The 26,370-nt window shown below is 35.7% G+C and overlaps 1 protein-coding gene, 1 long non-coding RNA gene and 1 other non-coding gene across 4 annotated transcripts in view; 2 read left to right on the forward strand and 1 right to left on the reverse strand.

Annotated features, from left to right (window-relative positions):
• LOC136845778 (innexin inx2-like) overlaps positions 1-26,370 on the forward strand; it is a 650,831-nt gene that overhangs the window by 231,162 nt on the left and 393,299 nt on the right. The window lies entirely within an intron of this gene.
• Positions 1-26,370, reverse strand: part of LOC136845781 (uncharacterized) — a 139,547-nt gene that overhangs the window by 10,889 nt on the left and 102,288 nt on the right. The gene's annotated exons all lie outside the window — the stretch shown is intronic.
• On the forward strand, positions 24,907-24,988 carry TRNAS-CGA (transfer RNA serine (anticodon CGA)). Its single transcript has one exon. It is a non-coding gene; the product is annotated as a tRNA-Ser (tRNA).

The following is a 26,370-nucleotide window of genomic DNA, read 5'->3' on the forward strand; positions in this document are numbered from 1 at the left end:
TATTCATCGTGAAGTATATCTCTTGCTCAACAGACAATTATTGTCTCAGATTAGCTTTCTGATTTAACGCTTCGTCATTCACCGATATTTGTTGTCCTAATCATTAAATTCTTGGCGGAAGCTTCAACCTGAGCAGTATGTGCATGAAATTCTTCTGATGCTCTTCTTCTTCTGTGGTTTGGAGAACAGTCAGCATGATACATCATGGTATAAGCTATTTCGTTTTCGTGTATTGCATTGCGCCTGTGCCAGCTTATTGATAAAGAAATGCCATCGTTAGACAGCGAATGAGACATAATACTGCAATATGAGTAACAAAATCTTTTAAATCGCGGAGATAAGCAAATGTTAATTACTCATGTAATGCGTCAAGTGAACAATGTTTCAGTCATCTAACTTTGGAAATAAAAAAATTGAAAGGTTAAACCACAAGTGGATTTTCATGGAATAAGCAATTGCCGCACTCTCAGCTGGGACTTAACGCCAATTCATCTTGGTGGAAAGAAGATAGTTTTGCTCCTTGTGGTATGGAACGAAAAACGAATTTTGAATGTTTTCTCGGCGATTTTGACGTGGATAACTCTTAATTACTCTGAGCTATGGAAGAAATTTGTATCCTCAATCCTTTTATTTAGAACAAAATATCTTTGTAGAATTCAAGGCCATGATTTATACCATTTGCTTGCTTATGCGAGTGAGTGGATGTAATTAAGAAATTGCTTACGAAGCACAGAACATTTGATTCTTACCCTCCATCCGTATAAAGCTGATGAAGCTATTTGAAAATACTGTCCTTTAAAGTGATTTGCAAATATTTGAATATAATTTGAATAAGTACTTCTTTGGATGGAGGTGGTGCTTCCAGTATATGATGCAGTGTTTTCCTACACATCTGCCCTGCAGTCTGACTTCCCCCTTCTAGTGTAGAACCGTTATCAGATCTGAGGTGATTGGGTTCTGAGCATCTGAAAGAAGTGGTTCATCTTGTCTCACCTGAAACAGAGTCATTTCCTGTTCGTCTGAGAGGCATAGCATTTCCTGCTAATCATTAAGGTCTTTCCAGTTTGCCGATTTGACGTAAAAATCTGTGCGTTCCTACATCTTTCATCGTTCATGTGCAAGACAACGAATTCTAAGCAGATATCTAATTAAGTCCAAAGTCAGAACATCTGAAACTTTCAAAGTCATTTCCTTGTTTTCTCATTCCAAGACATTTAGTCGGGGAATGGTAGTTGATTTATAATCTAGAAAAAATCACGTGGCCATACGCACTTGGCGCACATTAAAACACACACACACACACACACCCCGGATAAAAAGTTCACAACGAACAAACGCCTAATAAGCCATTCAACCGGAAGGGGAAAAGGTCACAGGTTATCAGTGACTAGATTTTTCCCCTCACTGCCAAAATAAACACACAACCTCAGTGGGCTATTGTGAAAGGAAAGCAATGCGAGACGGTGGAGTGAGAGTGAAAAGATCGCTATCAAAATAACAAAGCTGAACTCATCCTCGCCAAATTACTTCATTTAATACAGTCAAAAGGCTACACTAATTAATGGAGACATAATTCTTGTTATGCGAAGGAAGAAGGTCTAATGTGGAAGGAAGTAATATGTTATTTCTTTCAAGGGACATCTAATAAATTATTCCATCTCAGGAGGGAAGAGAATTGCCTCATAACGGCCCTCCCACTTTTATCATGATGCTGTAGCACATAAGTATAGCCGTGCTCACATGTTTCCTATTTCTGTTGTTTTTCCCTCTCTCTATGATCTCCCAACTGTGAACCACACCTGTTAACTGATTAACAAGTGCTGTACAATATACAATATACAATATATATATATATATATATATATATATATATATATATATATATATATATATATATATATATATATATATACTGTATATATATACATACATATATCTCTGCTTGGGTCAGTAACTTTAAGGAGAATGCTCTTTTCGTTATTTCCTCACCTGGGATCCAGTCACGAACCCTGTTGTTGGGGGCTAAAGTGCTACCGGTTACACGACGAAGATTCAAGAGATATTGAGAGAATCTGTAATTAACCGCTGACAATGGTAATTAGCGTAATGACAGAACAACGGGGAATGCATAATGAGCAGATAATGAGATAAATGATCTTGGAAAACGTAACAGGAAGTATCAACAACTATTCACCACCTTTGAAGAAGTAAGGCAAAGTACTGCAGTTAAAATAGTCTTTCGGCAATCATCCCAATTATATGCACATGCAGCGCATACTAGAATCTCTCTCTCTCTCTCTCTCTCTCTCTCTCTCTCTCTCTCTCTCTCTCTCTCTCTCTCTCTCTCTCTCATGTCAACAGTTGCATACATTAGTCTCGAGTTCAGTTAATTATTTCGGAAAGTCTTACCGTTTGAATAAACAACAGCCATACTGCAAATCCAGTGATAGTTTTTTTTATTAAAAAGGAAAAGCTATGAATCTGTTACGTCTTGAAAAGACTCCTCCTCTTGGTGTAGGTAATCAGAAAAATTCTTCTGTTTATGTTTTTTTTTTTTTTTTTACATCAAGTTGGATTTTTCTAAGACTTAAATAGCTGTGTGAATTCTTAAATATATCCTGTAAGATTCGTATAACAAACATTTTGCAAAAAGGCCGCTTATGAATTTTCTGCTGCTGGTCCTTGGAGATTATCATCTAATAGCTCTCGGTTTCTAAGGCTTCTGATGAATTGTTGGTGAAATGATTATGGTCCAAATAAGATCTGCTATTAGTTTCCTGCTATCGCCGTCTAACGGGTTGCTGGATCTACGACAAAATACCGTCATCGATTAGGTTGCTGTAATTATGAACTGCTACAGGTTTGCTGATTTCAGTGCCTTTCATTAGTTTGTTAATACCATTCTCGACCTAAACTATAAAAGCTATTGTTATAGTGTCCAGGTAACTAAAATAGAAAATTAAAATTTTAGTTTCACAAAGCACTGAAAAATGCAAAGGAAAGAAACTTTAAACCAGCTGGGGTTGACAGGCTCTTCAACAACAAAATGTGAAACTAATGATTATTTTCTGTTACAACGTATAGGTACTGTAATCAGTGAAAATAATTTGTATAAAAATATGATCTTGGTAAATAACACAAAAAACCAAAACTGCATATTAATCTTTACATGTAAAATATCAGGTTAATGAAATTCTTGTCTCTCACATGTTTTATACTTTATGAAACTATACACCTTGTTCTCAGGGTCAGAGAAGAATAGGTAAAATCGAATACAATAGACGCAAGCTTCAGGCAAAGGGTAATTTCACTCAGAAATAAAGCTACAACATTTCCGCTCATCATGTTACAACGTCCGTGATTGCTACGTTGTGATCTAGAAAATGCTTGGTGAGAAAATTGCATTTCACAAATGCATATCTTCATCTTGAATGGCACGATTCATCACTGGTTTCGAATTGATACGGTATATTGTAATACCATATACTTATAAAATAGTAATGAATTTTGAAGTAAGAATGAATATTTAGGAAATGGAGCTCAGCAAATATCAAAAAATGTCCGAGAGATAGGAGGAAGTTCCTTCTTCCCATTCATACTATTTTTTGAAGTCTTCATTCATTCAGTTATTGTCATTGTTGATGGTTGCCATCCCTCGACGAGTTCGTAGGTTATTATTTTGTCCTTTTTTTAATCCTTGTCTCTACTGTTATAATCTCTTGTTTCCTACCTGTGTTATCGAGATTATGACTGGTGTTATTGGTTCATGCCAATCAGGTAAAAATTTTACTACTTAGACGTTTCTTGCGTTATTGTTGGTTAATTTTTTGTGATTGGGACTCTTTACAACTCTGTTATTAGTGCATTCTGTTTGTTTCGTAATTATCCTTTTAAGCCAAAAACCATTATACTTTTTTGTTGATAAGATGTCTTTTCTTCTATTGATCTGTATACACGTATTGTGTGCATAATAATTTGGTTTTTCTCATTCATGTTCTTCTTCTTCGCTATTTTATTACTATCTGTTTCTGAACTTGTACTGTCATAGTATATTGCATGTCTCTGGGATGAAACAATCTTAAATATATTAGTATAGCATAAAACCTTTTTCGATATCATCCTCACTCCTGCAAGGTTCTTAAGTCGACGCTGACCATTGTTGTTGTGATTCCAGTCTGATTTTCATAATAACTGATCTTTCTGTACTTCAGTTTCAAAAGACAGGAAGGTGGGCGGTAGAGCCTTTTAAAAGCAAATCCCATCTACTACTAACTACTATAAGGAGAGAAGCGTTCTATAAGAGAGGTGCGAGCTACGGGATAAGAAGGGGGTCTTATGGCCATTTCCCACCCCCTTAAAAAGCTCCAAGACAAGGAGTCTGTTCATCACGAAGGAAACTCGAGATCTCTGTTTGTTTGTAATTAGTAAGCCAGGGCTTGAGGTCAAGAGGATTAGCCCTCCTGTCCTCTAGCGCTTTTTCTTTTTACCTCTAAATTTATACCTACCTTTTACTCCTAATTTTAATATCCTTTATTTCAGTTCAAAGCCATGTACAGAGGGAGAAAAGACAAATACAGTACACGAAATAAAAAGAAATAAGGTACAGTTGCATTTAAAAATTCTTAATTTTACGTAAATATTCATAGCTATCGCGTCTTTCAGTTTAACCAATTAATTTCGGTGAACATTCCTTCAAAACAATTAATCGAAACCATAATGAATTCTATTCTTACATTATCTTCCTGTTAGTTTCCTTAAATCTAAAAATATGTTTCCTTATTAATATAAACCTTTATGTCTTCAATTACTTCCCTCCAAAACCATGTTTTTCTCGCCAAATATTTCAGTCGTCCTTTCAGCCACCTCTTTTGTTTTTCCTAGGTACCACAAGGCCCTCACTCTGGACCCCATCAAACCCTCCCTCAGCTTCATTTTTTTTTTTTTTTTTTTTTTTATTGTTGATCTCAGCCTGTTCTACATCTGTCTCCTTTTATATACTGCTCTCACGTCTATCTCGTGAAATTCACCAATTTTAGACCACAAAGAATAACATTCTGAACCCTTCCTATGTAATGAAAATGATTTTCTACTTTCCCAGTTGTTTCTAAGATATGCTTTTATACTCGTATGTTCCTCTTCTCAACATTACATCACACAAGTTACTCTTTTACCTGTTTCATATTAAAATGCATTAGAATAGTTGTAATTCTCTCTCACTTTACTCGTACTATTCTCAATACTTATGCACACGCAACACTACTGTCACATGTCTATCACAACCACCTACTTTTACATTCAGATCACGTAGCACAGTCACCCCTTTCTGCTTTTCAGAACCCGATAAATAACACTTTAGATCTCTTTAGACCTCTTTCTCTTTCGTTTACTTTTTTCTATGTACAGAATCTACATGCAAATAGTAGGTATAATTCAAGATGAAATTTACCCAGAGCTCAAGCGCTCCCATTTTGAATTACAACACTGCCTTCATTTCCACTTTAATTCTTACCAAGGAGAACGCAATCCTTCTTGTTTAAACTACTGGTTGGAATTAGAACGTTTAGATATTTCAAGCATATGTGTAATCCAAATTTTTCTTTTTATGTCCAAGTTGCATTTTGAACAATTTATAGTGGATTCTTTGTAGCAGTTTTTTCTCACAGATTTTCCAATATTCATTCAAGAACAAACAACTTCTTTCCTTCTTTTTGCAGCCTTACATATCTTTTTGTTTTTGACTTATTCTGGAATTATGTTTTCAAGAATTTATTTGCAGCTTTCCTCGATTTTGCATCATATTCGTTGCATTTTCAAGCATAAACTTTCATTTTACGTGAATGACAGCGACTTTATCACACAACTGGTCAGTTTATCAATTAGTGTGTTGATGATTTGTGATATGATCTGATATTTTGTTGCGAAATGGTTTCATGAAAAATTGTTACACAGTAGTAGAATATCTGCTTATTTTCCCCAGTAAGTTAAAGAAGTACACAAAACATTCTACCTTATGCGGTGACGGAAGGCAGTAAATGTAAACTGCTTAATTTAGCGGAGCCTTTTCAATTGTTACACACACACACTATAGTGGGTCTCGAACTTTGTTTTCTTTCTTGACCCAACCTGAATCAAAAGCAACGCGCCCAAATGCCACCACTTCCCTCACCTTTTCAGTATGGACGCTCCTCCTTGCTGGAGTAGAATAGCTTTAAAATCGACCATGTTAATCATCATCATGTAAGCCAAGAGACCAGGTCCCTCCTACTCTCAGATGACTGCGTCGCATCCACTAGTCAACTCCTCTTAGATTTTCAGTACTAACTTAGGCAACACCCCATACTTTTGTTTAGGAATCTTACAACTTTAATTTTTTAAAATGCACTTCAGCCTCTTACCTTTGGGGTACAGTCGAAATTTTCATTTTTTATTCTTATTTAGTTTTACCTTCTTAAGGATGTAATCTTCCTATCCAGACGTCATATTAAAAGGAAAGGGAAAATTCCAAGTGGCAACACTTAACAGACAGGCTATATTTGTTAGACTCAAATATTGAATCTACTTTTAGCACTTGATGTATGATAAACTTAATCTTAGTCTTAATACCAAATTTAAAATCTTAGGAGGTTCACTGTTATCTGTGGCATATTACTCCATGTTAATCTACGATATGGCAGAAGCAGGCTCTTTCCATGAAATCACGAGGTATAAAGAGCCTTGCAAGAGTTGTTTTACGATGAAGTTGTGTTCATTTGTGCATGATAGAATCTTATCAATACACCATTATATTATCAAGGCAATCTTTAAGTCGACATCACCAGAATCATAAATATAACACGATATTCTCACTCAGACTAGGAGTTGGTAAAAGCCTAGGGCAATGGTGAAAGGTAAATAAATAAACAAAGAAAGCAAGTCTGTCCAAACAGTTTTCCTCCATTCCCCACGTAGTGCCGGAAACCCATAAGGGGGAATCGGAAGTAACTCGACCTCCGTGACCCTACCACACGAGACTTTCAGAGAACAGACCGTAAATGCTCCCCAGGGATGGAGCTTATGTCGGAAATTGCCTTCTGGGGGTTTTGTGTTGGTAGTATCCGTTAGGGGAATCTATAGCAATCACTAAAATCAGAAAAAAAATAAAAAATCTCATATAACATGTTAAGGAAAACAGTTTGTATACGGACACGTAAACTCTCATGCTTTGAGTATGTTGAGAAAGATTCTTTTCCTTGGTCTCTGTTTGAGAACTCGTAGCTTCTCGAAATTGCTTATGGCGAGGAAGAAGAGATTTATTACCTTGCGACATTTGGTTTGATGTTTATGCTGCACACTATGTGGAGATCTTGCTATGACAAGTAATGGAATACAACACCATGTGCGCATGTGCGACACCGTGTACGTGACTGCGCTCGTACATTTCTAGTCGTTTCATTTTTTTGTTCGGCCGTTGCTTTGGTTATACAGGAGGTTTATTCGTCCAGATTTCTCTCTGAGTTCTTTGACATTTCCTCGAAGAGTGACGAAAGTCCTTTATTATTTTTTGGTGACAGTTGCAAGTCATTTTTCGTATTTTAACGTTCCCTGGTAATTTTTCTCTGCTTAAATTAACGTTTATCGTTTTAATTCTCCTCCCTTTATTTTCCTATCTTTTAATTTAATCCCACATCTACTTTTATATATTCCTTCACTTGCTGTTCTTAATTGAACGGTTCCCTTTATACTTTTGGATTAAATGATTCATCTTTATCAGTTCTTCATTTTCTCTTTTCATGAAGACTTTTGTGCGTTCCCTTTTGGAGAGACAGACGATGACAAGAGTTGCCATATTAGGTTGCTCTGAGAACTTCCCCCTTCTCTCTCTCGTGTCTCTGTGTCAGTAGAACCACAGCTTCTGGTTTCTTTGTCATATATATATATATATATATATATATATATATATATATATATATATATATATATATATATACATATATATATATATACATATAAAGAATTGAATTACTTGTTTTCGTTTCACTGAAGTTTAATGATTTCCTCATTTTCATTCTCTTGTGCATACTGATCAAAGAGGAGCGCGGTCAGGATGAGCAACATCTTCAGGGTACAATGACTCACTCATAAACATCATTGCCTCGTAATCACATAAGCATCTACGCCGCGCACATTAGAACTATTTATCCTTTTAAGGAACTATAACGCCCTCCTTGTCTGGCTGCGGCAGTTTTTAAGTAACACTCGCTGTCGGACGTAGTAGGGTTTGTTCCCGAACACTCTCCGTGATTTATAGAACGATTTTCCAAAGGCAACTACTCAAACGAATTTCAGAGCATCATCACGCGATTTCAGAGATAGTTAAAGTAAAAAAGAAGTAACAAGTTTGTGTGGTTATGTGATAAAACACACACACACACAAAAACCAGAGACACAAAGGACTCTGAACTGAGATAAGATCGTAGGAAAGCTTGGGCAAGGCAGAAGAAAGGGCTATTCGAAAGGAGAGCTCCAAGAGTAAGACGCACATGTGGGGTCGTGGCTAAGGAGGACGACGTCCACTGGGGTTGTTAGAAGGACGAACAGGAGGTTGTTATAGCTGAGGTCAAAAGCCGCAGATGAGGGGAATTCGAGGGGAAAGAGCTCGAGGGGAGAAGATAATAAGTAGATATGTACCAAGCAGAAAAAGGGTATGATAACTGGTCTCTCTCTCTCTCTCTCTCTCTCTCTCTCTCTCTCTCTCTCATGGTTCGTTTCACTTGGCGACTCAACACTTTTGGACACCCCTGCAAGATTCTCTTACCGTTTTTATTTTTGTGGGCGATGTCGCACGATATTTGTGTACAGTTATCTTCTCAATCTTGCCCCTTGCAGCAGCTTTTCTTCTATGACAGAATCATCGAAAAATGCAAATTAACGATAATGATTTATTGCTCTTGGCTGCTGTCCCCCCTTTATGTTAGAAATCCTGTTCGTGGGTAGTGGTGGTTGACCACCAGACTAAAGAAACTATGAAATTCCAACAGCAATATGTATAAAGACAGGTATGAAGTAGTTTAATGAATAAGAGAAAAAAAACGAGAAAAAATGAGCTTGCAGAAAGAAGATGTAAACCCATAAGCAGGGAATCTGGTTAATACAGCCTCATACCAGACACTCAGGTGCCTTAGAGGCATCGAGAGCAATGCCAAAAGATTCTCCGGAGTCCCACAGAGAAAAGGGAGTGGAATTGGAAGGAAAGTCCCCATGAGGTCATGCATTTCCTCCTTTTGAGAGATAATGAGAAGATTATTTACAGTTATTATCAGATTTCTAATTATGTTTGTCTTCAGATCTCTTGATAATATTCGTCATATGGGTCTTATCTGACTTTATCTCTTGACGAAAATATGAGTGAACTTATCTCTTGACCAAAATATGAGTGACTTTTACCTTAGGTTTAAGAGCTCAAGACCTATTGTGACGGCAAAATCCAGCAATGAACTTTTTAGCTACATTGGATGACTTATATGAAAACGTTTCATAGTTTTAAACAAAACATTATTTCAGCTATAAAAAAACTAACACTTTTGAATATTGATGGATAAAACGTTTAGGCTATAACATTATTACCTTCTCCCTAAAACAAATAGGTAAATAAGCCAGTGTAAATAACTTTAAAATTAATGCTCCGAACTATATTTTTCTCATGAAACCGTAACTTAAAAACGCGATTTTCAGATTATCCTAATATTTTATGTTTGGGGAGGTTTCATTTTACGTGTTTCGGAGAAAAGGTTTAATGAATTTCACTAAGACAATATAAGTCAGTTTAAACTTTGTCATGCAGTAGTTGACTACCCAAAGCCGGTTATGTTCTGCAATAAAAATCATATTGGACCCGTGGGTTCTTTTTTGGGATCTTGAGTCCAGTATTCCTGCTATTTTAAAAAATGTTATTAGGTAAACTAAAAGCCACGAACTGGACCTTTCTTCCTTAAGCAGTTTTCTATAGTTATATGTGTATGATGATAATGTTTTTCTTATCGTCCATATTACGAAAACCCTTTGGAAAACCCGCCGGTTTTTTCAGAATCAAAAATGAGGAATTAGGTGCAGTCTTAGTAAAGGAGTTACTCACCCGGAAAAGTTCATGTGTATTTTATGCTATAAAAAGGTGTATGGCGCTCTTCCCTTCCAAAGAATTTGATCAAATTGCATAACCAGTAAATAACTTGGTTTTACAGCTAGCCGTATGCTGGGATCACTAATATGTCGAAGGTTATTTACAACTTATACACAATAAGACTTCTAGTTAATACCACTACCACTGTCATGATGATGATGATTATTATTATTATTATTATTATTATTATTATTATTATTATTATTATTATTATTATTATTATTATTATTATTATTATTATTATTATTCCCTTAAAACCTTTAGTGTGAATCTGACCTGAAATACTATTTGGTGAAATCGACATAGTTTTTGTCGAAAGTACAGATAAATGAAACATAATGAAAAGGTTTTGTTGATAGTAGGTAAATAATAAACAAAAATTGTAGGCTGATAGGCTGATGATATCACAGGTGTATTGCGGGGGTAACAGTCGTCGTTATCATGAAATAATAATAATAATAATAATAATAATAATAATAATAATAATATTATTATTATTATTATTATTATTATTATTATTATTATTTTCCAATAACCCTAAATATGCATTTTAGGTGTAATATACATCAGCAAATTAGTCTTTATCCCCTGAGAATTTAAATGTTGGGAACTGCATTATATAGTTATTCGTATGATTTTCAAGTTGGTAACTAATTCATTACAATATTTACATACTTTGCATACTACTTGTAATATTATAGCAGTGACAATGTGAGAGAGAGAGAGAGAGAGAGAGAGCAGATGAAAAAGTGCGACTGCTATGCGAGAAATGTAAATTAATATCGTAAGATGAGACGTCGAAGAGGGTTGGTCGAAGCTTTGTTATTAGATGTCCTCATTCACTGCGGAGTTATATTGCTATCGCTCGTATTATTATTATTATTATTATTATTATTATTATTATTATTATTATTATTATTATTATTATTATTATTATTATTATTATTATGATTCACGTTACAGACTTTGACCTTGAACAACTTGAATAAATGCGGAGAAAAGTCTTCAAAAATGGATAATAATCAAGACCGTGTTACTAGGTTCTAGACGGCAGAAGGTCTGGGTTCTTATTTTTTCCTTTATGTCCCAGAAATCAGCCAATTGCAACAGGGAAGATATTTCCACTACTTGTTACCCACTAACTGAAAAAAAGTATTTGCCCCCTGACACTCAAAAATAGTATTGGCCCTCTGACAGGAGAGAAATGGCCTATATTTTCGAACTATCCAAAGATCCAGCGTTTCCTAGAAGCTCATTTTAATGCTCTTTGCTTGTATGTCAGGAAATTGGCATCCTGGGATACTCACTTAAGAAAGACATTCATTATGAGAAGGCTTAGCGAAAGCTCAGTTTCCCAAGGAGAAAATTTCATTTTACGATTTCACGAGTAAAGCTCCTAGGTAAGAATAATAATGATAATAAGTTCAGAAGATACCTGCTATAAGAGTGTTCATTAATGAGTAAATGAAATTATTGCCATTTATATATATATATATATATATAATTTATATATATATATATATATATATATATATATATATATATATATATATATATATATATATATATATATATATATATGAGGGTAGTCACAGGAAAAATTCAATATACTCTTTAAAGGTTACACTTTTCACACCTTGCAACCCTTCTTTGTGAAATTTGGGGCCTTTCTATTAAACCATGTTTATGGAATCCAAAATGTTAAAGTGTTTTGAGTTTTGGGAACAGGAAAAAATCTGAAGGAGCAAGATCAGGACTACAAGGAGGAAGTGGAAGAGTTTCCCATCTAAATTTCCGTAGGACTTCCTCTTGCAACCCTTGATGAAAGCGTTATCATGATGGAACAATATTGCGGTGCAACTTTCCTCGACGTTTTTATAATAGTCTTCAGTTTTTGCAAAACACCTTTTAGTAGTTCCCGGTGATTGTTTTTGTCCTTCAAGGAAATTTCACTCCTTTGGAGTCCCAAAACACATAATCTCGCCACTTTGAACTTCACTGGTGCAGCTGAACCTCTTGGATTGCTTTGATTGAATTTTACTTTCTTCATATTGATGGATCCAAGTTTCATCTCCAGTAACAATCCGGTCAAAAACTCTGATTCATTTGATTCAATCTTCGTTAAAACTGCAAGAGAAAGTTCAGCTCTTTGATGCAGTTGGTCTTCGCGCAACGCTTTTGGGACCCAACGTGCTGAAAGTTTACTCAAACCAAGATTTTCATTTAAAATTGAAAATGCGGAACCATGGAGATCCCAGTTTCATTAGCTATCATATCGATAGTAATCCGACGATCTTCATCCACTAGATTCTGCACCAAAGCCACAATTCTTTCATTTTTTGCAGTCGATGGTCTTCCCTCTCTTGGGTTGTCTTTGAGGTCCTCCCGACCATCCTTAAATCGTTTTATCCAATCATAAACAACTGATTTAGATGGAGAAGAATCTCCATAAACTTGTTGCAAAGCTTCAATAATTTTTCCTGGTTTCCAATCAAGCTTGGTCAGGAACTTGATGTTAGCTCTCATCTCAAAATTTTTATTTTCCATGGGTTCAAGAAGTGTTTTCTGAAGCAGATGTTAACACCATAGCAAGAATGATTTGAGTATCAAGATGTGGAACTACATCACAGATAATTGTTTACCAAGTATTTGGGTTGTTTCATTCCTGTGTAAATACATCATTCAACATTTTTCCTGGAACTTTTGACTTACCTTTGTATATATATATATATATATATATATATATATATATATATATATATATATATATATATATATATATATGAGTACACTATATAAAAGTTACACATTGTCTGTGAAATTGCATTATGGAATAAATGTTAAATTTATTAGAGAAACGATCCTACAAATAAGTAGCTTCCTTTGAAGCATTTAAACTGCTGAAAATATTGAACCTGGTATTAATTATTAAGGGTGTAATTTGTTAAACATAATTCCTATAGGATAACTTTCATAATGTTCCCTAGCATGAAAAGGATACCTCACAAATTTTGCCTGCTGTGAAGTATTAGACGTATACAAAAACGGAAACTTGATAACTGGGGAAGTATTTTCTAAATCATCAATATTTGAGGAAAATCACAAATTTGTACCGGGCTGTGGGTCATTTAACCATGGAAAATCTGTGACAACACCTTTGACGTTCATGGGTCAAAGATGGAAGACGTATGAATTACAAATTGACGGTTAGTTTATCAGTTTGAATGAAAATGCCACAAATTTGTAGTAAATATGAAGTATTGTAACTGCCGTATATCCGAATCCTTGATCTATCACCTTTGAAGATCAAACTTGGTGTACTTTACTATTAGGAAATTACTGTAAAATTTGTTTGTAAAAGTAAGTTACCAAAATACGTCGCCAGCTATGAAGCATTAAAACAACCAAAAATCTGTCATTTACACAGACCTTGAATGTTTTGCTGATTTCTTCCAAAATTGTAAACTTGGGGTCATCTGCTCTAAAGAATATCTTTCCCAAGTTTCATAAAAATCCGCTAGTTTTCTTGTAGGCAATGCTGCCAGAAGGCAGACAACAGACGAAGGTACAAGAATAACAATAAAACTAACTTGCGAAAGTACCGTAATTAAAAAAAATAACGCAATGTTGCTAAGATGATTTGGTTAATTCTAAAAGACGATTTAACGTTCAGTAAGTGGTCGACCCATATGAATCAGGTTTTAATCCCATTTCATGTCTGTGGTGCAAAGGGAACCACAGAACAAGTTTGGTGTGTCACTATGGACTGGACATTTTGTCAACTATCGGGTGTTCACAGGGTTGCCATAGACGGCTAAGGAGGGCTTCCTTGGGAGAGGGCCGGGTCGGGAGGATCTGGTGTTATAGTGTCACTGGGACACTCGGTAGCTGTTCTCACGCCTCATATTCTGTCTCCCAACAAGCTACAGTGTACGTTCTTCAAAACTGGCCCTCACCCCCAACCCCTGGCTCCATCCTCAACCCTATGTTCTGCAGCGTTTCAAATTATTTTCTGATCTCATCGTCTTATTCATCGTCCTATTCGTCTCCAGTCGTACAGATGTTTTTACTTTAGATCTGTAGTGTCTTTTTGGACTGGGTTTGGTTTCTCACAGTCATATGGGTGTACAACGCTTTAACTGAATATAAAATTCTTTGTGCGCCATTTTTGATAACCGCGTAATGCGTATAAGGATTTACTAGAAGATAATGAAGTGAGGATCATTTCAATTTCTTATTTTATTCCACAAATGCAAGCTTGAAGCCAACGGGAACAAATGTCAGGTTGTATGAATAGAGAGGAGATACACTTGGTATTTAGCTTTTACACATCGTGTTTATGTTAGCCTTTACGCTCAAAATAATTGTTATCAGCTGTTTCTGCTGCTGCTTTGATTCTGATAAAACAAATGTCACTTTTATAAGAAAGGTTCCTATTTTTTTTCTCTCCAATATTCCATATAAATTCAGTTCTATATCACTGCATAAAAGATGTCTAAATGAGCTTTACTGTTGTATGAACAAGCTTACACACTGCATAATTATTATATGTGTCGTTATGTATTTATAATTTTTTTATGTTTAAATATTTAGACTTGATGTACAGTATATACTTACGGATTCATCTTGAAGATTGCTCAAGTATATGCAGGACCCACTGAGTATATGTGTAAATGTGCATTCACGCACGCCTGTTTGAATAAGGGTTGATAAAAATAATTTCTATACTTGGATACTTAATCTGTTTTTCATCCAGGTATTCAGAAAGGTAATCTGGTTGGGTTCGATTTAACTTTCCTGGGCCAGTGGCTGACGGATTTTTTTCCAGTGACCCATAATGATCACAACAGCAGAGAAGAATCTAAAAAATTCCAACTTTCTTAATTCCCACTCATTTACATACACTGTAGAATAAAATGTAGGGCATGGGACTATTGTTCCTTTCGTCATCTAATTGTTATTGGTCTGCAAAGGTCTTCGGATACTACCTTAACTTTGTTTATCTTTAACTTCGTAAAGGCCGTCACTGAAGCTTCTAGACTGCAGTCTTAACATTAGTGACAGACTGTCTTGAACTACAAGTGCTAGTCTCCGGTGCTTTCTAGCCGCCAGAACCTTTGGAACAGGATAATGGGTTATTAATTCTTTGTGCAAAACCTTTCGGTCTATAATCTGAAATTCACTTTCGTCCATGACAGCTGCAAAAAATATTGTAGAAGTATGCCACAAAAGTGGTCTGCTATTTTTGTCCACAAATCTGTAGAAAATGTGTAAATGATTAGTTGTTAGAGCAGCAGATTATTTGGTTTGAAAATATCCAGTTGGTAATTTTCTCGAAGGTCGGGGAAGGGGAAAAAGCGCCAAATGCCACGTTTTCAAGGTGGGGTAAGCTTTAGCAATCTTCGATATCGATAAGTTTTTTTATGCAGTTGTAGCTAAAAGCTTTTATTTTTGCTTGGAATATTAGTTTGATCTGCTGTAAAATTTATGGACGGGAACACTCTGGACTAAATGGTAATGCCAGTGCTGAGACTTTTCTTCTCATGTTTATTGTTTTTATATTCGTAATTTTATCATAGTGTTCACCTAGCTATTTACATCGTTGTGTTCTTTTGGTGCGAGCCCATGGGCTGAGTCCGTAGTGCACAATGAAATGATAAGGCCAGGGTTAAGGGGGTTTGAAAAGGAAGCATTTGAAAAGATAGCTACGTTATGTATCATTAACTCCACTGGACTTTATCGCCGAAAAGCTATTTCAATACGCCCTGCGTGGACGTTACTTTCTGAATCATCGACGGCTTCTGCGTCGGAACTAGATGGTAAAGCCAGTGGTAGCATGTTGCTTTCCCTGGTTTTGTTCAATAAGTGTAAAGTTATCATAGTGCGCGCCGTCTACGATTTATTTGCAACATTTGTCACTGGGATTGCGAAGCCATGAGCAGGACTCGAAGCAAAAGATGAAATAAGGTCAGCACTATTATGTTGAAATTTCAGAATTATTGTTTCTGTTCCAAATGGAAATGCTTAAAAAGCTAGTCATGTTATGAATCAGTGCAAGGTCTTATTGAGTAGATTACGGGGATGGGTTTGGAGTCACGTAGTAATATTAAATGACAGGTCTCTGCGTAGATTATGAAAATGGTAATTGGAGACCCGTTACATCATGGTGAATCAGGTTCAGTGACGTCAGAATTGAAATGATCATATTTCGTTCAATATAAGTTAGGCGATTTACAGAACTGGCTTCTGTAATCGTTATAAGCCAGCACTTGGTTAAAAGCAGATATTCGTTATAAGCCAGCACTTGGTTAAAAGCAGATATTTTTTAGTACAAACAAGCACAAGGTGTTTTTGGCACCTCTGGTAATTTCATTCATCGTCATCTTTACTGTGTCACACCCCAGTTTTACTTTATTTATTTCATTTATTTATTTATTTATTTTGTGGTTGCTGTAAGATTTTAGCTGGCTTGTTATGCGCGATAAATTGTTAGTTCTGAAAAATACAAGTTAGCTTCTAATACACTTAATTAGAGTCCCTGGATAGCTGTCATGTTCAAAAGCTTTCTAAAAGCATGTGATCCACTCATTCATTGATTTCATTCCCTGCAATTATTGTTTGAAGATATCCATCTTCGCTCTCGTAATTACGGAGTAGTTGCTCTCGGACGTATTTGTATTGACTGTCGATATTTGTGTTGCGATTCACAGTAATTCTTCAGTTCCGCCAATTAATGATAATGATATTTGATGATGTCGATACATACAGTATACCATGTTTTACTCCGAGATGATTGGTACGTGAGCAAGAAGCTAAAACAGCATGTGGTATGGGAAGACTATACCTCCTTTGTAAGATATACTTTTCGGATTTGAAATTTGTACATGGTAATTAGAATTTCCCTGGAACTGCATATTTAACGAACTGGTCACTATTTCAGAAAATTATCAATAAATCCTGAGCGGAAATGTTATTTGAACTATTGACATTTTTCACAACTTGTAGAAAAGACTGTGATTCCCCAGATGAATCTGAAATGACCAGTGGCTAGCGTTGGAGAGTTAGTAGACCAGAAATGAAAAAGATTACAGTGCCCCTGCATTAATTATTGGTCAGTAACTTTGGAGAATGACTGGCAGAAGTGTTACTTGGCATGGCATGGTTGAAATTCGATTTTAAAAAGTTTAGAGGAATAATACTATTTTTTTTTTCAGTAGAGAATCCCGATATTTTCGGTCATTTCATATACGGCTTATGAGTCCTAGTCTGCAGACAACCCAAAGTTACTTGTTTTCATGACATTAGTTTTCATGACATTAAAACACACATATTCAACCGTTCCTCTGCAAATGAATTTGACTGCTTTTTTTCTTTTGCTTCACCGATAATGAGGAAATATACTCCAACTGCTTCTCTTATCACTACTACGCCCATAAACTTGCCTTTCTATTAACTCTGTAATTACTCTTAATCTAAAAGACTTTTTTCCTTACTATTGTAACTTTATCAAGTAAATTTATGCATAGCCTTAACGGGAAGCAGTGTAATTCTAGCAATCAGTGGCATTTCTAAATGCATTTTCAAAACACCCCCCCTTTTTTTTTATTTACTTCAGAAACTTCACACATACTACTTTTGTATTTGAAGTACCTATCACAATCGCACAGATTCATGGTCTACCATTAAACCTTTTCATTCATTATCATGCTTTTCCGAAAGCTTCCTTAATTTTGGATAACTTAACCACAAGAACTTTTCACCCTGCATTGTTTTCCCTCTTACGTAGACAGATATGTAAAACCATACACAAACACATACACATACACACACACACACACACACATATATATATATATATATATATATATATATATATATATATATATATAATTGTATATATATATTTTATATATATATATATATATATATGTGTGTGTGTGTGTGTGTGTTTTGTGTGTGAGTTTTTTGTATGTTTTTCACAGCGTGTTCATGTGGAAGAAATGGACGACGATGGCTTGTTAAAGTGTGCATAAATCAAAACGTGTTAAGAAAGTAGGAGAGGAAGACCTACGAAAGATTGATTAGATAGAATGAGAGGAATATTTGGAAGATAAGACTTTGATATTCCAAAAGCGCGAGAGTGTGTAGGTTACTGGACGCACTGCTGATAAAGCAGCTCTGTTGCGGACATTTTACTGCACAGCGGCCCCATCCGCGATGCGGTAGTTAAATTCTAAATGTTGTTAAGGGCCGTTCTGTTTTTCCGCTGGAGCTACCTGATTAGGGTTTTATATATATATATATATATATATATATATATATATATATATATATATATATATATATATATATATATATATAATATATATATTATATGTTTATATATATATATATATATATATATATATATATATATATATATATATACATATATATATACACATACATATATATATATATATAAATACATATACACACACATATATATATATATCCCCTAATCAGGTGGTTCCAGAGGAAAAACAATTCAACGGTCATTGAAGACATTTAGAAGTTAATTACTGATTTGTGGATGAGGCCGCTGCGCAGTAAAACGTTTATAATGATATGTATTTTGAGCTTTATTTATTAGTGTGTAGATAATTGTGTGTTTGTGTGTGTATATATATATAAATATATATGTATATTTTATGTGTTTGTGTGTGTATGTGTTTGTGAGTGTGTGTGTATGTTTGTGTACGGGCATGAGAGAGAAGAGAGAGAAAGAAAGATAGAGGGAGATCAGAGGAAGGTGGGTGGGCTGTGGCTATACCAATAATTAGCTTCATCCGGGGTTTAGCCAGATGAATGGTGGTTCAGAAACAGTTGTCTCTTGCTATAGCGAATATCATATTTTCTGACTTCTGCAGAGAGTATTTTTGTTTTCAGAGTGATGTTAATATTATCATCATCGTCATCAACAAATGTTACAATATCAGCATCCGTAATGAAAATTATATTGATAGCATTAGCTGACGTTGTCATGAGGCTATGAGTGTCGTTAATCTGAAGAAAAAATAGCTTAAATATATTTTTCTTCATCCAAATCCCATGGCGTAGAAGATCACAGAAACGACGAAAGCAACAACACCATAATAATAACAATAATAATTGTTCGGTGGATTGTATCTAAAATATTTGCACATAACTTGATTTTAAACTGCGAGATGCAAACAAACCTGTGTTTTCAATGCAAATTGAAACGAATCTTTTCTTCGACTAAAATTACAATAAGAATATTTGAATTTTGGCTGTATCTTGCAACATCAGCATCAAAACGCATATGCACGTAGAGTTCATGACCTCCTCTTTCCCCATCTAACTAAAATAAGGCTACATTTTAATGGTACTTAAAGGAGATAATGCATTAGAATTTCCTTTTCATCCATGGAATATTATGGATTTATTTTTTTCTTTGGATAGTGAGTACAAACAGCTTTGGTTTTGTCGGGATTTTTGTCCTTCTGCACTGAATGAGAACTTTAGAATATAATAAAATTACGCATCTTTTGCTATCTTATTGTACCTAACAAAGTTTCAGATGACAGCTTGTGTATCGTCCCAGAGGACTGATTAAAATCCAGTTATATCTTAAAATTTACCGGAGCATATTGATTGGCCTCGTATATCTTCAGAAGAGTCATGTAAGCAAATATTTGCGGTTTGAACCACAATATCCTCAGCCTCAGCGTCGTGAGATTGCTTATCGCAAATTCCCAGATAATATGAGTGTAGACGATATATTCCAACGATTGTGCCAGCATCCCGACATGTTCAATTATCGAGTCCAGATAATCTCCGATGTTCTCGATTCAGTTTAATCTGTAGTCATCTTCAGGGTTTCGAAACCCGTCCATGACTAAGTGCTTCGATGAAAACAAAAAGCCTTTTTGTTTCAGTAATAATAATGTAACGATGCCAATCGTAATCTTTGGAAAGCTTTGTGCGATAGAGCATTAACCAGACTGTTCCAGAAACTAATGATGTCTAATATTTCGTAAGATTATTTCCTGAAGTCTTTTGGGGCGGGGCGGAGGGGGAATACAATGTCTGTTCAGTCTTCTGTAGGTTTTAAAACGTGTATATGGTGTAAACTGGGTAACTGGGTTACTTTTTCAGGTGTATTTAATCTTTTACAAGACTTTGTTCCGTAAGGATTAGTTAATGACAGTTTATGCTTGTTACTTCACTATTTATTTGTAGTAACATCATCATAACGTCCTTGCCTGAAATACTGATGCCCACGTTAGTGATTTAGAGCACTAACCATCATACCAACCATCATCACAATGATTATATTTTTCAATAATTTTCATCATAGTCTTCTTTATTGCTTTACATCAACATTTTTACATTGGTTTTTGGAATAACATTTAGAATGTTAAAGGTGACCGTAAGCTGTAGATGCTTGGTTCTTGGGGGTAACATAAATTGAAACGAGGTCATTTAAAGCTTTCGTGCAAAGAGAAAAATTCGCCTATAGATCTAATCAAGGTCCAAGACCTTGCATTTGCTTGTAGATCGATTTCATTCCTCTGGGAGTGGCGGATTACCTGGTCGAGATTCTTTTTAATGTGAATTGAGAGAGAGAGAGAGAGAGAGAGAGAGAGAGAGAGAGAGAGAGAGAGAGAGAGAGAGAGAGAGAGAGAGAATTTGTTTGTATATATGAAAAGATGGGAACCAGTCTTTTATACATATAAATAAATTCTGTAGAAACCACGAAATGACTACATTGTAGGGTGACGAATCTGTGAAATCTTGTAATTTATCATGCCTTTCTGGTTATAATTTGAAAATGAAAATGCTTGTAGTTATTAATTATAATTGTGTTCATCATGAATGGCTGTCAGTTATTCATTTCATTTACAAGCACGCTGAATTTGGTCATTCTCCAGCTGATAATTTAAAACTAAAATTCATGGCTAAGAAAAGCTAAGTTTTCTGTTTATATTTACTGTATTATTTTTACCCATAATTATTGTTCGATATCAGCTTCGATTTATGACTGAGATGTTAACAAGTTTATTTGAGAAATTGTGTAATTTCCTCTTGGTCAGTTAGAGCCTTGATTATATGTGACTGCGTGGTCATCAGAACCTGGCATTAGGACAGCGGCCTCTCGTAGGGATATAATAGGGTAGGATGGGAGGGGTAATGAAGGGACAAGTGGTGCTTTATCAGTAGTTCAAGGTGATTTATGCTTCATGTCACGGATAGGAGAAAGTGGAGTCGTTAAATAACAGAGCAAATCATGTTTACTAAACCTCCGGCAGGGCATCTTGATACGGGGTTGGTTGCCTCTTTTCATTTGTTATTCTTAATTATTTTTAATTAGTCGCTTACCTCCGCCTTGTCCTGTTTGTTGTAACCCTTAAAGTGGCTCTTCCTGCTTTTTGTTTAAATGGACTGGTCATAGCCCGGGGTTCATAGTACGGTATCTCTCGGGACACAGAGCGGCAAGAGTCCCGCTGGGAAGAACATTTTTAAGACCTCTCTTCTTTTTGTTGCCATATGGGACTTTTGTGTTCGCTAATAGATGGTGAGAAACCTCGATTATGCTAATAAGGACATGGATACTTCTCTCTCTCTCTCTCTCTCTCTCTCTCTCTCTCTCTCTCTCTCTCTCTCTCTCTCTCTCTACGTGTTTACTAACTTCCTGAATAGTGTGGCATATTGATGTTTATGAACTTGAATTGCTTGGTCGTGGTAAATAAGGAAGGAAAAAATATTCACTGGGGAAAGGCCGCATTGCCAGTAGTCATGAAATCAGTTGCCGTTTGGTTTTATATATACCTTTTATAATCGTACTTGTTTGTTATTTATTTATTTATTTATTTATTATTATCATCATTATTATTGCTAACCTCAAATTCGAGTGAAACATGTAAACTTGCGCCATCGGTATTCAAAACTCTCGGTGATCTCTCCGTCGCGGGGGGTCTCAGACCCCTACCGCATCTTGTACCCTGAATGATTGACTAAAGAAGCTCCTTGGTGAAAATTAGGCCTAAATAACAAACTTTTTGGTCAGGCCCACAGTCGAATTGAGACAAACCAGACTTGGGAAGTCGATAGCGCTCGTTGAAGCAAGGTGGAAAAGGAAAGAAGAGAGGGGTGGGAGGGATAATGGGCAAAGCAACCCTCCCATTTACCCACCACCACATCACAAAGGCCGCTTCCTTTCCCTCTATTGCTGACTGCTACTCTATAGTCTCTACTACAGCCATCACTCCAGCAGACCCTGTTTCACGAGGTATAATTGTCAGTTTCCCGTAGTGATAGCATCCTCTATTTTTTTACTTATTTTTGTATTTTTTGCCATTTTCTCCTTTAATAGAACTAAAGCTTTGGTTCGGCAATAAAAATTGAAAGTTATATTAACCATTTCCAACCTGCCTTTGGGCAAAACTCTCTTATAGAAACGTCAGTCATGACGTATACCCCTACCTGTTAATAAAGGAGTCATGATGAGTAAACTGTAAAAATGATGCCCCTGACTTTCCAGGGATATTGTTAAGCTGCTTCTGTTGAACAGTAACACATTCTCATAAAGAACATTGCGTGGCAATTTTGTCACGATCAACTTTGCCTGACGAGCTGTTTATTAATATATCCAAGGTAAATTTTGTCAGATCTCTTGATTATTGGCTCCTTCGAAACATTGTATCTCGTAAACTAAGAGAACTTATAATAACGATAACAACAACAATATTGTTTATGATAATAATGCCAATTTTTGGGTTATAATAATAATAATTATTATTTTTACAAAACACAGGGTTGCCGTCGCGTGTTTTATTGTGCTTGCTTTCGTAGATTTTGAATGCGCTTTCTCGTAAATGATTAAGGAGACTATTTCCTGCATGTAGTAATTACCTTTTGGGGAAAGAGCTGCTCCAGATTGCCAGGTAGCTGGTACAGTATAAGGATATTCTCATCCTCGTCCTGTCTTTGTTACTCTTGTGATTAATTGCGGTGTTGTTCTTATTGTTACTGTTATTGCAAATAATTATAATAATAATAGTAATATCAGTTAAGGACAATTAACCAATAAAGAATGTGGATTTACTGAAGAATGGACCAAGTAACGAGAAGGTTATAACAACAACTACTACAATAATAATAAGTACAGGCAGAGCATCAATAGCATTGATATGTTTGGCATAAGCTGATGAATAGAAAGTAGATTAAAAAATAGACACTAAAAAGGCTATAGCAATTAGGATGGTATCCAGAGATGTAACTGTAAAAGTAATTGAGCAGCTGATACGTGTAGGGATTGTTTATAAACAACAGCAGTGTCGGTAGCAACTAGCGACTCAGAAATAATCAGTATAATAATAAAAACAATATATAGTCTTAGTCATCTGACACACTTCAGTTTTTACAATTTTGCGATATTTTAGGGACCATTTCAGATCAAACATAGAGGAAACAGAACGATTCCTTAAACTGAAAACAAAATATGAGCAATGACTTGTCAAGGAATTTTATAGATAGGATTTGTGAAGGTAAATTTTTAGACACCCTGCACTGATTTACCATCAGGATAAGAAGTTAGAATTAAAAACAAATAAGTGAATGCTGTGCATGCAAAACTAGATTCCTTTGTCGCCCAGATCCATTTTGAACATTATTATACCGTAAAAAACTTGGCAAATCTCATGCGATCTAGAAAGGGTTTTCTATCTTGGGTGTTGCGCCGAAGGAGTAGTACTTCTTCACGATTTTAGTAGATATATATTGTTATCATGCTTATATTGTTATCATGCTTATATTTACCAAGTAATTTCGGTTTTCACATCTCATAGACCAAAGATTTTATAGGTTTTTTAGCAATCGATAGCGTCTCGTATATGCGATTGTAATTCTGTAATAATGATCGGTTCATTCATTTTCCTTTGGGGGACATTTATCGATTTTATATCACCCTCTCTCTCTCTCTCAGAACATACATATCTGCATGTTTCTTCGTATGAAAGCATAATGGAAAACTTTGATCGTGACATTAAAATTTGATGTAATTTTAAACTTATTTCGTATCATTATCTTCTGAGCATTTGTTTACAATATATAGGCAATATTAGCTGATCAAATGTATAATCATTAGTGTTTTTATGTATGTGAATTTTTTCACGTATTCAAAGAGAGAGAGAGAGAGAGAGAGAGAGAGAGAGAGAGAGAGAGAGAGAGAGAGAGAGAGAGAGAGAGAGAGAGAGAGAGATGTAAACATCTAAAGAGTCAGTTTTTTATCCGATTCTCAGACATATGTGGAGGTGTAGTAAATCACAGTCATTTTCTGTCAGTAAATGGTAAGAGACATTTCCATTAAAATTTCCTTTCTAATAGTGATGTTGATAGTGAAGAGGCTCAGTGAAGCTTCATCTTAAGAGATAAAACTTCTCTCTCTCTCTCTCTCTCTCTCTCTCTCTCTCTCTCTCTCTCTCTCACACACACACACACACACACACACACACACACACACACACACACACACACACTCTCTCTCTCTCTCTCTCTCTCTCTCTCTCTCTCTCTCTCTCTCTCAAAGCCACAACTAACAAAACAAACATACACACTTGAAATCATTTCGTGCCAATGTGGTTGCCAGCAGTAAGACCTAGTAAAGTTCGGTGAGAGTAAGTGTCATTCACTTTGGCTCTGGGAATAAATGATTAATATGCAATGTAATAATGCTTGTAAAGATAACAGCTGCGGTGTCCGAGTGGTTAAGGAGATGGACTCGAAATCCATTGGGCCCTGCCCGCACAGGTTCGAATCCTGTCCGCAGCGGTGAAGTAGAGTTTTAAAAATTAAATATGAGAACTGAGGTTAATAGAACAGTAGATTGGGCTCGAAGATTTAAGAAACATAAACGGCTAGAACTAGGTGCTGACAGCTGTGCAGGGGCACCAATTGCTTGCCACGGTTGTTCTCTGAACGTGTTTTGTTTGCATTATCTTATAAATACTTTTATTTTAAAGAGTTTGTGTTCATGTATATGTCCATCTCCTAAAGGGGTCTTTTCATCCAGTAGGAAATTAGTTCACATTTGCAACTTTTTGCGTGGAACCTGCTGGCGTGCATTACTGTTGGTAAGGCTTTCTCCTTCTAATACGATATTTCATTTTAATAACTGGCTGACAACTACACTCCATGAAATTGGAAAGGTCGTGCCTTGAGAATTTCATACCATTACATATTATTGGGAAATTAAGTTTTACCTCAAATCTCGTTTTACGCTATTTGGACATGGACACCATAAAAAACCACGCACACATTCGCCAGAATTTTTTTGCCAGGGTTTTGTGACCGTCTGCTGCCGATGCGATATCTTATTTTTTTATGGGAACTGTAACCAAAACAATTACCGCATAATATTTTTCGTAGGGCCCATTCACTTAATTTAATTGTGATTCGGGATTTGCAAATGGATCCGGGCCGCAAAAATATGGGTAACTTATTTCTTGACACTACGATTTCCACTCATTTCAATAGTCATTTTATACGATTGACAGGATTCGAACATGTTCGAGCTGGGCCAAATGGATTCCGAACCTATTTCGTTAACCATTCGGACATAGCCCATAGCCTTCGCTGTCACACATATTTGAACAACGACATAATTACATAATTCAGTCTACCCTACGACGTTCCTGGGCGATACCCTCAAAAAACGCATGAAACAAATATCGTTCAACAAGGGGGTGCGGGGGGAATTAGTTACCGGAGATAGAAAAACAAATTATGTCATTCTATCAAAGTAAATTAGAAAAAGTCACTCATAATCTTATAGAAAAATACCATAAAAATGTAACTCATTTCAAGAATACCGTCCTTAAAATAAAAAAAGAAAACTAAAGAAAAGGACACACTGTAGTACAAATCATCTGCAACGATTGCACTTTGGCTTGTTTTGAGGAGACAGGTGGGTGGCCGCCTGGTTTCAACAAACCATTTTGGTGAAACTGTTAACGGGCCAATCGGGGACCTAATTTAAAGAATTTGCCTACTAAGAACTGAATCAGTTGTATTTTCTATGAAGGCGAGGATATTAGTCCTCGTGAGGCTTTGTGTTTAGCATATATTTTTACCTATATATCAACATGTAGTACTAAAGAAAAAGGTCGCATTACTGTAAACTCTTTATGAAACGGGAATGTTCTTCATTATTA

Source organism: Macrobrachium rosenbergii, chromosome 14 (genome assembly GCF_040412425.1).
Source record: "Macrobrachium rosenbergii isolate ZJJX-2024 chromosome 14, ASM4041242v1, whole genome shotgun sequence".
In the NCBI taxonomy this organism is placed as follows: Eukaryota; Metazoa; Arthropoda; class Malacostraca; order Decapoda; family Palaemonidae; genus Macrobrachium; species Macrobrachium rosenbergii.